We start from the raw sequence: 14,196 nt of genomic DNA on the forward strand, positions 1-14,196 counted from the left end.
ATTTCCCCATCAATTTGTAAGCAACATTTTCTGTCAGCTTTGAATAAGCCCTCCATTCCTTTATTCCTTTCAAAGCCACCTTCTGCTTTTTTCTCTTCCAAAAGCAAGTGTCAAAGATGGTCAATGATCACCTTGTCCATCTGCTTGTGTGTCCCTTTGGTGTCTGTTACTAGCTGTCCATCAATAAGTCTTTTCCTAAATTCTTCAGTTGCATCCAGTGCTATGGATATTTTAAGGTTTTCATTTTATTTGAATTCTCAGCAGATTGAACACAGTTGTTTCTCCTCTTGTGATACACTTTCTGCTCTTGACTTCTGTGATACACCGTCTCCCTGCTTCTCTTCCCACATCTCTTTCCAAAAGATGCAGAATTATAAGTAACACCAATTTTTACCACTCAGAATTAACAATTGTTAAATTTTTGTCATACTTTCTTGTCTTTTTATTTCTTTTCTTTTTTCTTTTCTTTTCTTTTCTTTTCTTTTCTTTTTAAAGAAATAAGACATGGTCATATAGCTTAATTTCCTGGCAGGAGAGATGGCTCAGTGGTTAAGGGCACTTGCTAATCTTCCAGAGGACCCAGGTTTGATCCCAGCACACACATGGCGCACACGTGTGTGTGTGTGTGTGTGTGTGTGTGTTCCTAAAAAGCTGGAATTCTCCTTTTTATGTAAGACCAGTCTATATATTTCTGCTTGCAACTTTCTCTCCTCTTTCATAGCAAAAAAAAAAAAAAACAAAAAACAAACAAACAAAAAAAACAACAACTATTCATCATTCTTCAGGTGTCTAGATCAAATCTCCTACTTCAGAGAGACTTCGCACACACACACATACACACCTTCATTTATTCTGAAAGAATTCTGTCTGTTTCTATCATAGAGTATGTCCTACATCATAGCCAGAGCTGAGATCCTGTGCAACGGTGGGATGAATGTTTTTCTTTCCTGTCTGACTAGAAGCCTTGAGCTCTAGGACCGTCTCTATTTTTGCTATTATCTCCAGCCCCTAGCAGACAAAAGAGCTCCATTCATAAAAGAAGGGATGAACTAGTAAAAACAGGATCCAGTAACACAAAGAATACATCATTGTGTAAATTATCAGTATTTAAAAATTATAAAGAAACACTTGAAAATAATTGTGACCTCTTATTCTATGATTCCAGATCTAAAAATGAATAAAGGCCTCCCCAGACATATAACTACCACCTTACAGTGTCTGTCATTTTTGATTGAAGAAAAAAAAAAAGACCTTAGATAGGTAAATGATGAGTAAATATGACAAGATGCTTGGGCATAGGAGCAACAAGAAACATAACTCTAAGAGGCTCCTGGCAGGAGGTAAGGCTGTGCTTTGAACCCTCTGGGCGTGATGGAAGTGGGGTTTGCTAACAGTGATTTACTGTGTCCCCCTCTGTGAATAGCTGCGCCCTGCTGCCTCCCCCAGAGCCTAACAATCACTGTACTGTACACAGCAAAGCCTTCCTCCATTCACGTCACGTATCAAATTATTGTTTGCAAGATTAAGAGAATGGCAGATTAGAAATAAGATAATGAATGAACAATGCATGTTAAGTAAATCAGAACTCACAACTCTATTTTATTTCCTTACAAAGGCCCTTCAGATGCAGTTGAATTTATCTGTTACATGATACAGAGTAAAGATTGTCACTGGATTTTTTTCTTGTTTCCAGCCTAACCTTAACAGTATCTACTCTGAGATGAGTTTGTTTAAAAATGTAACTGCCTAAATGTAGTTTACCCTACTCAAAATTAGATAAATCGACTGATTAAATACCACTTTGCAATTTGCCATTTGGCTAGAGGGATGATGAAAATTAAAATACTCTTGTTTATGAGACCCACCTCAAGACCTTCTCTTCATAGAAGGCTGAGCTAGAAAAGGGGAATACTGTGGCACATACATGCTCAGAGAAAAAAATTATGCTTTTAGGTTGTTCCAATTTTAGCTTTTAGATTACATTGGAAAACTGTATTGCTGTCAACTGAGAGACGTTTCCAGGCTGTTTTTGATGAATTTATGTTTAAGAATCATTTCATAACTGTAGACATGGCAACAACTTGGGTTACTCTTCTTTTTACATGAAAACTGTTCAACAGGAGACAGCTGCTTCAAATGTCTAAACTTATGATGGATAGGTGTCGGCAATGACAATGAACAAACTTTAAAAATTAAATGCTTGGGGGTGGTAAGATGGCTTAGCAGGTAAAGGCACCTGCAGCCAAGCCTAATAACCCTGCACCACAACAGTGGAAAGGGAGAACAGACTCCCAAAAGTTGTCTTTTGGCATCTGCACATATGCCCCCAGACACTTACACACAGATAAATAAATAAATGCAAATTTAAAAATGATGTTTGTATTTAAACTATATAAAAATAATACTATTGAATATATAATCAAGCTCAGGAAAATTACCCTATATATGGATAACTATAAAATATAAGAATATTTTCATTAACTTTACTTGAAATCTTGCACTCAGGAGAAGTCTCTAGTTAATTGTTTTATGAAGCACTGCTGACATTTAACCAGCTAGATCTAAGAGTTTCCAGATAAAACCTTTAGTGAAGTGAGTGTAACTAATACTGTGTAGCTCAGTACAGCCCCAGAGAGTGAAATGACCCAACCACCTCATGCTCTGTACTCTCCCTGGTCACTAATTGAAAAGAGAAGACAATCCTTAGCATCTGAGCTGAAAATCTACATACCTGTTTTCTTAAAGGTTATTGTGTTGTGACCCGTATTAGTGACTAATAAAAAGGCAGCACTGGCAGCACTCTCTTCCTTTCTTCGCCTGCCTCAAAGCAATTGAGTCATTTCCTTTTCCAAACAAGCCCTCAAAAGCTTTTTTTTTCTAGTGAAGCCAACTTTTGAAAGTCCCTAGTTCATGCCTCTTCCTCAGCATTGCTCCTTCTATTCAAATGTTTACATTATTATAGCCCAGACCTTGACTTTTTATTTTTATTTTTTGCTATATTCCCTTGCTTTAGGGGATTTCCCTCCTTGCTCTTTAATTTCTTAGCCAATACACACCTTATTTTAAGGTCTGTTTTGTTTGTTTTGTTATTAACTGCCATCTTTCTTCTAAATACAAAGTACTAAGAACATTGCATTCAGTACTAACCCACTCCTGTAGGTCAAGAATCACCCTGAAGTCTCATTTCCTGTTGGGGTTCTGTGTATGGAGTGCACACCCTACCACTGAAAGATGCTGTCCTTTGGCTACTCAGCCTAGCAAATTTGACTCTTTGCTTCCCCACCCACACCCAGTCTCATTTGTTACATACTATTCACCAGCAAATTCAGTGGCCTGCCTTTAAGCTTGATGTAGAATTCTAGGATGCCTCTTTTCCGACATTACTGCATGGGTCTAAGCCATCATCATCTTCATCGGAGTCCTCAGCAGCATCTGAAACTATGTCCCTCTTGCTGACCTCACTTGCCCACAAGCTAATTCCCAATAGCAGTCAACATGACTCTTTAATTCATTCATCAAAATCATGTCCCCTCTCTGTAAAAACCATTTAGACAGCCCAGTGTGGTAGCTCACGCCTGTAATCCCAGCATTCAGGGAGACACAGACAGGTAGATCTCTGTGAATTCGAGACCAGCTTGATCTACAAAGAAAGTCCAGGACAGCCAAAACCCTGTCTTAAAAATTAAAACAAAAACAAAAACTACAACAACACAATAACAACAACAACAACAACAACAAAAAAAGCCAAAACCATCCAGAATTTTTTTTTCTGCTTAACCTCAGGGTGAAAATCTACAGTCCTTACCTCCTGGCCTTTCTGCCTCATTACCTCCTCCTTTTCCCCACTTCTCACTCCACTTTGATTTTCCTACCTCTTTCACCATACACCTGGAGCTTTTCCTCCCTCTTACTCAAATTTCATTTCCTTTGGAGTCTTCCTCATTTCCAGCAGAATCCTGCCCTCAAGGCTGGGTTTCTCAGCAAGCACTCCTGACTTGATACGAAATGACAATTCCACAATCTCTTCTATTTCCTCACCATTTGCCCTTTTTAGCTCCTCTTGACATCTGCCTTTATATATGTCCTCTTGTTTATTTGTTTTCTACCTGTTTCCTGCCAGTATGTCACGAGCTTCATCAAGTAAACAAACAAATAAACAAACACACATACACACAAAACTGATACTGGAGTTTGAGGCCAGTCCGGTGGACATATCAAATTTCAGGACAGCCAGGGTTCCATACCCGGTTCCCCTCCCACCAAACAAAACAAAACAAAAAACCCCAAAGAACAAGCAAACAAACAAACTCAAGCAATCAAACAAGCAAAAAAGTGACTCTTTCACTTGATGTCAGGTACCTAACAGTAGCAACAATAATGGACACATCCAGTATTTGTGCCCATACTATACACGGGCTAATGTTCAAAGAAAGTACATAGCTTCAAGTCAAGAAATCCATTCAAGTATATAGCTTTCTTGAATGAAATGCCTTGGTCTAATGTTAGAGTAGACAATTTCAGTCTTTTTTCAAAATAACACAGATTTCTTTGTGAAGAAATGAGAGTAAGAATGGATGTTGTCAGGATTCAGGAAATCAAACCCAGAAGTCTGGTACACTATCATGGTGAGTACTTTGGACTATAAGATATGGGAGATTTGTCAGAAGTGAATTTTTCCTGACTTTCTCTTGCTTCCTTCCTGGTCAGGCCATGGAAATGAAAATTCCTCTTCCCTAATATGGTTTGTGGAAACCAGATCTTCTCTTTCCCAAAACTAGTCATAAAACCTAGAGAAAGCACTCTGGGTTCCTCTCTTTTGTGTGTGAACTGGCCATAAAGTAATTCTCTAACCCACTTTGCCTGATAGCCAATCTAAGACCCTCATTAGCTCAGGAGAAAGGAATGTCTCAGAGAGATCGCAAGAAGAACTGGAACAAATGGGCCCATCTGGGTTTTCCATTGGTTCATTATCCTTAGGTTTTTGCAATCTCATTCTTCATCCCATACATTTCTCAGGACCCAACACAAAACTTGAGCTTTCTCTGGGTCTTTGTGCCTTCATTTCTGAAGGTTGCCCTGCCACATAAAGCCTCAGTTAACATCTTTCTTTTGCTAATCTGTCTTTGTTATAGGTTTGAAAGGCAAGGGGTACAATGATGACGACAACAACAACTCAAAAACTCACAGCCTTCTGTCCCCATGGGTACCTAAGAGAGGAGGTTATGAACGGGGGGGGGGGGGGAAGGCTTGCTGGAGATGAGCAGGTAGCTCTTTTCTTTCTAGTTAATGTCTGCTTCAGCCCCTTCAAGTCCACAGACCGGAGGAGGAGGTTAGTGTTACACTGTGACCTCCACCCAGATGTTTGTGTTATTCAGTTAAATAGCAAAATGCAATGGACTACATGGCTAGAAGAACAGAAACTTATTTTCTTAGAGTTCTTGAGATGGAACGTCAAGATAATACATTTAGCCAATGATGATGAGTCATTAAGGACTCTTGGTTCCCTGGCCTGCAGATCACTATCTTCCAACTGCACCGCCAGTGTCTTTCCCGTGCTCTGGGTTGGGTGGAGGGGATGAGGAAAGAAGAAAGAGAAAGAAGAAAAACGAGGAAGGGAAGAAGGAAAGGAAGGAAGACAGCCGACTGATAAGGTATGGTCTGATTGGTGGGAAAGATTACACGTATGATCAAAGTGCACAGGCTGAAGAGCCAGGAAAAACCCAGATGGCCTGGACAACTCCGAGCCCTAGTTTTTCTGAAATAATATCTCTGCAATTTCCAGAGTTCAGTCCAGGAAAGGTACTTTTACCTATGCACCCAGGATACATGCCCTAGAAGCTTCAAAGGGACATGTACAATATCCTTGTCAGGTATCTCAGAATCTCCTAGGTCTCTTTCATAACTCAGATTTGAGCCAGCTCTGCCTGTGTGAGGCTCACCTTTCTTTGGAATTATACTGGGTGTCAGGGTACTGGTCAGAAAGACACCTCTCAGTTTTCTTAAAGAATGAATTTGAGACAAAGACGCAACATTGAACACACAGAGACACATGCACATACACACACGCTGATAATAGAAAGATAACTTGAAAATGTGCAGAGATTTTAACAGATAACAGTAAGACATCATCACAGCAGCACCCTACAGAGCTGAAATTCTCTTCAACTTTGCAAACTGTCTTAGGCATGCTTTTCTAGAAACTTTGGGTGACACTGGGGCATTTATACATTAAAATGACTCAAATATACAAATATTTTTATTACCCCTCTGCAACAGACAAAGCAAATGAGGCAACTGGGTCTTAAGAAAGCTTGGCCAAATGACTTAAGAAAGCTTGCAAATGACTCAGGCCATCAGTGACTGCCAATGCCAAACGAAGTGTTGGGACAGAAGCATCAAGTGCCTGCTATGTCCCTTAGCTCCGCTTTTTTGAAAATTACACAGAAGTTCAAAATATCTTTGTGGGACGTGGCGTTTAATGTTGCTGTTAATTTAACAGAACAGAAGTTGGTACCTAAGGCAGCTAATGTTACAGCAAATCTTTCCTGAACACAATGTCAGCAAATTGTCTATATTCGAATATGGGCTCATTCAACCAAAAACCAAATTATAGAAAGAGTTCTAATTGTAAAAGAAATAAAAGCAGAGGTTGATAATTAGATTTGTAGAGAAGAGATTGGCTTTTGAAAGGATCAGTGTTAAAGTAAGCTTTAATTCAAGTTTAATGTTTGACTTTGATAAAGTTACACTGACAACCTGTATTTGTTGTATGGAGAATGAGAATACTGTAGGCCATTGGCTCTCAACCTGCCGGTCACAATCCCTTTGGGGTAACCTATTAGTTATTCTGCATATCAGATATCTGCATTATGATTCATAACAGTAGCAAAATTATAGTTATATAGTATCAACAAAAATAACTTTATGGTTGAGGGTCACCACAACCTGAGGAACTGTGTTGAAGGGTCACAGCGTTAGGCTGGTTGAAAACCACTGCTCTAGGCTCTGTCCTTCAGGTTTTTTCAGAGAGAGAGGTAGACATGGCAGTGTTCTCATGCAACTTGGTCCAAAGGCAGTGAGTTATGAGAGGGACTCTTCCGCTTAGGAATAAGGTTCCAACATGTCTGTTTTCCCCACTAGACAAATAGCAGTTGATTAAGAAAACAGATAATGTAAGTTTTTTGCTCTTAGGCAAGTACTTAGCACTTTTTAAACTAAATTCAAGAGACCTGGAAAGATGGTTCAATGGTTAAAAGCACTGGCTGCTCTTCCAAAGGTTTAATTCCCAGCACCTACATAGCAGCTCGCAACTGTCTGTAACTCCAGTTCCACGGTCTCTGGCACCTTCACACACACATACAAGCAGAAAGAACACCAATGCACATATAAATAAATAAATAAATAAATAAATAAATAAATAAATAAATAAGTAAATAAATAAATCTTTAAAAATGACAACTAAATTTCAAGTTGGTGGTATATGTAAAATGAAAATGGAATATGAGACCTAAGTATGTTTGAGAACACAGTTTTTGTTTGTTTGTTTGGGGTTTTTTCGTTTTCGTTTGTTTGTATGTTGTTGTTTTGAGCTAGGGTTTGTCTAGCCCTCACTCTATAGACCAGGCTGGCCTATAATTCAGAGATCCACCTACCTCTGCCTCCCAAGTGCTGAGTTTAAAGGCGTGTGCCACCACCCTGTAGAGAAATTTCAATGTGGCAACATGACTGCTCTGGCAAGGGATAATATACGAAGACTTCCTAGGTCTGTGTGATCTGGCTGGAATACAAACATTCCCTGGGTTACAGTTTGATCTGGCTGGAATACAGACACGCCTATGGTATACACATTTAATCACAAACAATGCCATCTAATTGAGGGGCAGACAAAATGACAAATCAGAGAAAGATTTGTCAGAATGAGTCAGATAGGATATGCACAGTGTGTGTGTGGGACTACTGAAGAGCAGCACACAGAAGAGTTAGACAGTACTGGAATACAGTCGAGTTCATGCAGGCGTTCAGTGCAATTCAGTTCATGGAGTTCAGAGGCAGTTTTTCAAAGCACAACAATTCAGACAGAAGTAGAGTGAAGCCGACTTGAATCAGTTAGCTTGGAAAGGAGATAAAGCCAGAACTGCTGAGTTGAACCAGCCAGCCAGAGTTCAGAAAGAGCTACAAAGCAAAAGTTTATTCAGCTTAAGTAAGTCTCAGAGGCTAAAAACATTCTAAGCCCACACTAGCAGACAAAGGCTGGAAGCTGAAGCCTTCAAGGACTGGGCTTGCGGAAGATTGAATTGTATGAAGGCTGGAAGCTTTGAGACCTAGGGAGAGTTAGATAGAAATATTCTGGGCTCAGCACAAGCCATACCTTTGTGTGGCCATACCTTTCATCTCATCCCCTTTTCTGAGGAAATAAAAACAACATTTACGCCACTACTTGTGAGAACACAATTTTGGTCCTGGAACAGAAGAGACCTTTTTAAGGCATGGAAGGCAAAAGCTATAAAGGGGAAAACATCAGAAAAATTGTCTATATAAAAAATTAATACTTTCTAAGTCAAAATATGCCATAATTGTGGTAAGAAGGCTGGTGGCAAATTGGGAGGATGCATTTAGGACCCAATTAACAAAGGTATAATATGTAGGAAGTTACAGAAGCTGGATAAGACAAATTTTTCTAATGCTAGGCATAAATGAACAAATTACATAAAAAGGCAACACTTCAGAATGCTATTGGCCAAAACATATCCCAGAACACACTGCACTGCAACGTCACTCAGAAAAACACAGGCTTCAGCAGTAAGATAACTGTCTTTTTTTGTGCTGATAAAATAGGCCAGGAGTGCTGTTTGATAATATCAGTGCTGGCAAGGATGGTTGAGGAGCCTACTTGCATAGCTTTGAATCAGTACAACAATTTTGGACAACAATGGAGCAATCACTATTAAAATCGATAAGGTGTATATTCTATGATCTCACTTTGAGAAGCCATCAGATTCTACAATAAGAGGCATAAATGAAGCCTCTCATTGCCTAACTGAGGCAACTGTAAAAAGAGTTTACACATGAATAGTTAGTAATATGGTGTTTATTTTTTTTTAAATAGTTAATTCAACATGGCAAACATTTTAAAATATTATACAACAGGCAAAATTCATCTCAAATGGGTAAAATCATCTCACAGAATTAAAACATTATCTTAAAAATTTTAAGTGAATATTTATGTCCTGCTGTGAAAATTTACCAAGATATTATATATTTTACAAAAAGAAAGAAGAAAGAAAGAAAGAAAGAAACAAAGAAACAAAGAAAGAAAGAGAAGAAGAAAGGCTATGCACAGGAAGATTTTAAAAACATCTCAGAGCAAAAAATAATTCCATAAAAATATGTATGTATATAATTTTATTTTTAGAAAAATCTGTTCCTAAGAATGGTAATAGAAGTCCTAATTGGAACAGATATTGTTATAAACTAAACATTTGGGTCCCCCCAAATACATCTGTGCCGATTTGCTGTATAGCAGTTTCCTCCTAGGTGAAATGTTCTACTCCACAAGGAAATTTGTTAAGATCTAGGATGTTCTAAACTCAGGCTTGTGAAGGCTCAGGAAGTAATCGACTCTGAGCTTCACAAGTCCACAAAACTGACCAGATGACACCAGGCCTTTTCCCTTCAAGCATATAGAAGCAATAACCACTGATGACTGGCATTCTCGCACATCCAAGTTGGCTAGAAGAGGCTTCAAACAATTGAGCAACCTACAAAGGTCACACTCCAAGCTGCTGCGCTGCCTGGAGGCTCTACCCGCTGTCCCAGGTCTCCAGCTTTCATGAGATGTCACCCAGACCAGGGTGAGATTTGGAGGATACAGTTGTATTTCTGCCCCTCTAAGCAGCGCCTCACCCATGCTTTTGCAAGTAACCCTGAGAAAACTCATTGGTTCACCAAACTGGACTTTGGTGGTATCCTTATTGTGGCCTTCCCTTGATTCCCTATTTGGAGAGAGTAGACACTTGTTCTCATCTTTCCAGAATAAGGTCACATCATAAGCTTTAACCCCGAAATGGTTGCTTTTGGAGTACTGAAAGAATTCAGCTTAGTGAGGCCAGAAGGGATAATGGTGGAGCTAGATCAGATGGGGTTATTGCCCCTTTATATTACAGAACTGTCTCTGTTTTTTGAGTCCTCTTCCCACAATGTGTACCAAGGAATGGACTCAGGAGGACTGAGTAAGAAGGCAGCTGGCTGGCTGTGAACCAGAACAGGAGCCTTCATTAGACACCAAATCCTGTGGGAACACTGATCTTAGACTTTCCAGTCTACAGATGTGTGAGAAAATAAATGTCTGTTGATTTAGGCACTTGGTCTGTGGAATTTTGTTATGGTGGCTTGAACAGGCTAAAATAGGTGTCACAGAGGATTTGGGGCTGAGCTGAAATGATAGCTGTCATGTTCTCAGATTGTCAAAAGGGGATGTATGCATGGATTACGTATGTGATTGGCTTTTAAAAGTCAACTTTCTCTTCTCTCTTCCTCTAAATCTACCCTTCTCCACCCTACTACCCTGACTGGACAATATTAATCAAGGCACTGACAGACATTTACAATACTTTCTGATCCTCCCAGCAATACTTTCCAGGAGGACTGCCCTTCAGGTCCAAGGCCAGACAATAAATCTTCTTGCCATAAACTCCCTAGAAATACCATGCTTCCAAATGGAATCCCTAGAGGTCAAAACAGCAGAGAAAGGGAGAGTGTTTTAATAGGGAGGTTTATGGCAAAGAGAACTCACTTTCTCTTATCACTAGAAAAGGCTCTAGTGAAACAGTCACTATCTTCTAATAGTATGTGATACGTTCTGTGTGCCAGCTCAGTTTTGATGGCCAGTATTTACTCCTTCTTCGGTATGTGGCGGTCACTTCCTAAACATTTTAGGCAGACCTCATTAATCCTTGAAATACTCCCTATGAAAAAGTTGAGATAAACTTTCTTTCGTCATAGAAATTTCTTGTTAAAAAATGTTTCTTATAATTCACTATTGCAGCAACATTGTAAGAAATTGGAAGAGAAACCATTTCCCCCTTATAGCCACCCTCTAGCCAACTGTTACTCTTTGATACACTCCTTTCTGAGGTTTAGCTATATTCTTACATGTGGAATTCTTACACGCAGAAGCCCTGAGTGACTGCAGTCCTGAGTGAACTTGAACGTGTTAATGACACCGGCCAGCCTCAGACGCAGAGGAAAATGCCAAAGTCTTCCTGAATGTTAACCGTGTGTGCAGAAAATGTCCACCACAGCTTTCTCCCTCTGGGATGCTTACAGCCTCAAGACTGCTCCCCACAGAGATGGCTCCGACCTAGATTAGCTGAATCTGTCTCTGTGACCCAACTGTGTATCATAAATGTCAACTCCATGTTTATTGTATGCAATAACCCCACCTATGTGTTCAGCTTGTATGAAATAACCCTGCCTCCCTGTTCAACTCTATATAATAACCATGGTGAGCTCCTGGGGTGCTGTGGTTTCTCATCAGAGATCTTAGTCTACTGGAACACAGCCTTTCTGTGTGCCCATCTATTGTTTCTCATTTCCTTTGTTGCCTCCAGTCAGCACCATCCCTGGAGACTGCTGGATTTGGCATTTACACATTTTGTGATATCAAAGGGTGTGTACACTTTTGTAGCTATCTGTTTCTACTCGGCATGCTTGTTATATACTCTTCAAAATTGCCCTTTAATGAGTACTCGATATTTCATTCAATTGTTGTGCTATGATTTACCTATTTATTCCCTGTGGGTGGCATCTAGACCATTTCCAACTTGTTAGCACAAATAATGTCCAATAAGCATTTTTACATGCATGAATTTTTAAATTTGAGTTATTCCCCTGCAGTAACTCCTTCAGGGGATAACTGAGTCATCAAATATAAGCACATTTTATAACTATTGATCAAAATTGATCAACAGCTTTCCAAAGCCTTGTGCTGAGTTGATGCCACTGGTCATGCATAAATGTGCCAGCTTCATCACAACAATGTCAGCTTTGGCTAGCGTCAGTCTGAGACTTTTGTTGATGCAAATCCTTCAGAAGAGTGTTCCTCAGAACTTCTAAGACTTCCTGGTAAGAAAACCATGACAACACAGGAACGGGCTCAGCATCTATTCCTTTTCTGCGAGACAGCACTTGAGCTCTTCTGTTTTAACATGCAAACTGGTCACATAGTCGCTGGCAACTCTATCTCTGTGCCCGTGCCTCTCTAAATCTCTTATTCTCTCCACCTCTATGTCACTCCTTCCCCTCCTCTTACTCATTTCTGTTACTCTCCACATCCCCACCTCCACACATACACATAGTTTTCACACAGGCCAAAATGGATCTAACAACAGAAAAGCAAAGCTGGTAGAAAACATAATTCCCATTGTCTGTGGACCCAGGTGTATTTGATTCCTGACTGCTTTAGGTTCAGGATCACTATGTAGAGTTGAATAATTTGGGATTAATAACAAAGGGTTGCCAGCCAAAAGCTAAATAGAGGCCGAGATCCAAACTGAGAGCAAGCAAGGTCCAATCAATCCAAAAGGTTTGATTTTTGGTTTCAAGTTTTTGGTTTTGATTTTTTTCCCTTCAAGTAAAGGTTAACCAAAATGTATACTCATTCGGAATCCCCTTTTTCTGTTTCTCAGAAGAGGCCATCAAGTAGGATGCCAAGAGTTTTCAGTTATTAAACCAATAGGTTTATCTTCTTATTTAAGTCAATTTTGAGATATGTTGATGTCATTTGTTATCAAACTAATCAGAGAAAGGGTTTGTAAACCAAAGCCAGAGTCTTGAATAAATAAAGTAGAACTTCAGTTGTTATTATTATTTATTATTAGTAGTATTTATTATTTATTATTATTTAGTTAATAATTCCTCCCAAGCCCCATCACCATATTAATAGTGGGCCAGCGCTAAATGTGAAATCTTTGCATTATGTTTCCTGAAACAAAATCTACTAATAAAAGCAACTCAAGGGACAAAGCGTCTTTAGGCTTATAGTTTATGGGCATAGCCCATCATGGTGGAAACTTCACAGTAGCAAAAGCTTGAGGGAGCTGGTCACAGTGTTTCTACAGTCACAAAGGGGGAGATGAAAGTCAGCATTCAAGTTCACCTTTTCCTTTAGAGTCACCCACCTTCGCTAGACATAGAGAGGTGCTGCCCACAATCCAGGTGGAGCTACGGACCTCAATTAACCTAATCTCTGTAATCCCTCACAGTCAGGCCCAGAGGTGCAGCTCTTAGGGTAGTCTAGATCCTGTCAAGTTGACAGTTGCTATTAACCCTCACAGTTCCCAAGCCAGCATTGTTTGCAACAAGTGTACCACCCGACCTGCACGTTAATAACATCATTTAATATGTTATCATTTCATGTGTACGGGTGTTTTGCCTGCATGTATGCCTGTGTTTTTGTACCTCAGGAGGCCAGAAGAAGATGCTGGATTCCTTGGATCTGAAGTTACAGCCAGTTGTGGGGTGCCATGTTCTGAAAATTGAACCCAGGTCTTCCCAAGAGCAACCAGTGCTCTTAACCACTGAGCTATCTCTCCAGCCCCCACACATCATTATATAAGCTTGGGTTTGAAAGTCTAATAATGTTGGGTGGGATTATCCCTTCTGACTACTCTGTCTACAGTGTTGTTGCCCAAAGTCAGTGTCGGTATTGTGAGCCATCACCTTCAGGACATACAGATCTGAAAATCAAAACAAGATGCAATCAGTTAATGTGTAGGACATCACTTTAGCAAGTGCCAGGACATTACCATGCCAACATTATAATAAACAAATTAAACATTTGTACACTTTAGCCAAGATTTTGAGAATGGATATAGTATATTTAGGTGTATTTCCATCTACCCTTTACCTTTTAGCATGTATTGCTCCATTTTCATATGCTTTCCCCCAAAGCCCAAGCAGAAACTTCAACACAGGACTTGAAATCAGAGGGAGGTCCCCAGAGACCCATTGAATATTAACTGGCTTTATTTCATTGATTATGTTTCCTCTCTCTTGATTTTGCTGAATTGTATTGATCACTGAGGATCTGTTTTCTGCTCCGTATGCCTTCTTACACAGAGGAGGGAGGAGATATGCAACTTTTCATTAAATGTGATGAACAATGGCACTTTTGTTTGTTGACTTTCCGCCAAAGCC

This window comes from Psammomys obesus, unplaced genomic scaffold (genome assembly GCF_907164565.1).
Source record: "Psammomys obesus unplaced genomic scaffold, mPsaObe1.curated_primary_1811, whole genome shotgun sequence".
Taxonomy (NCBI): Eukaryota; Metazoa; Chordata; class Mammalia; order Rodentia; family Muridae; genus Psammomys; species Psammomys obesus.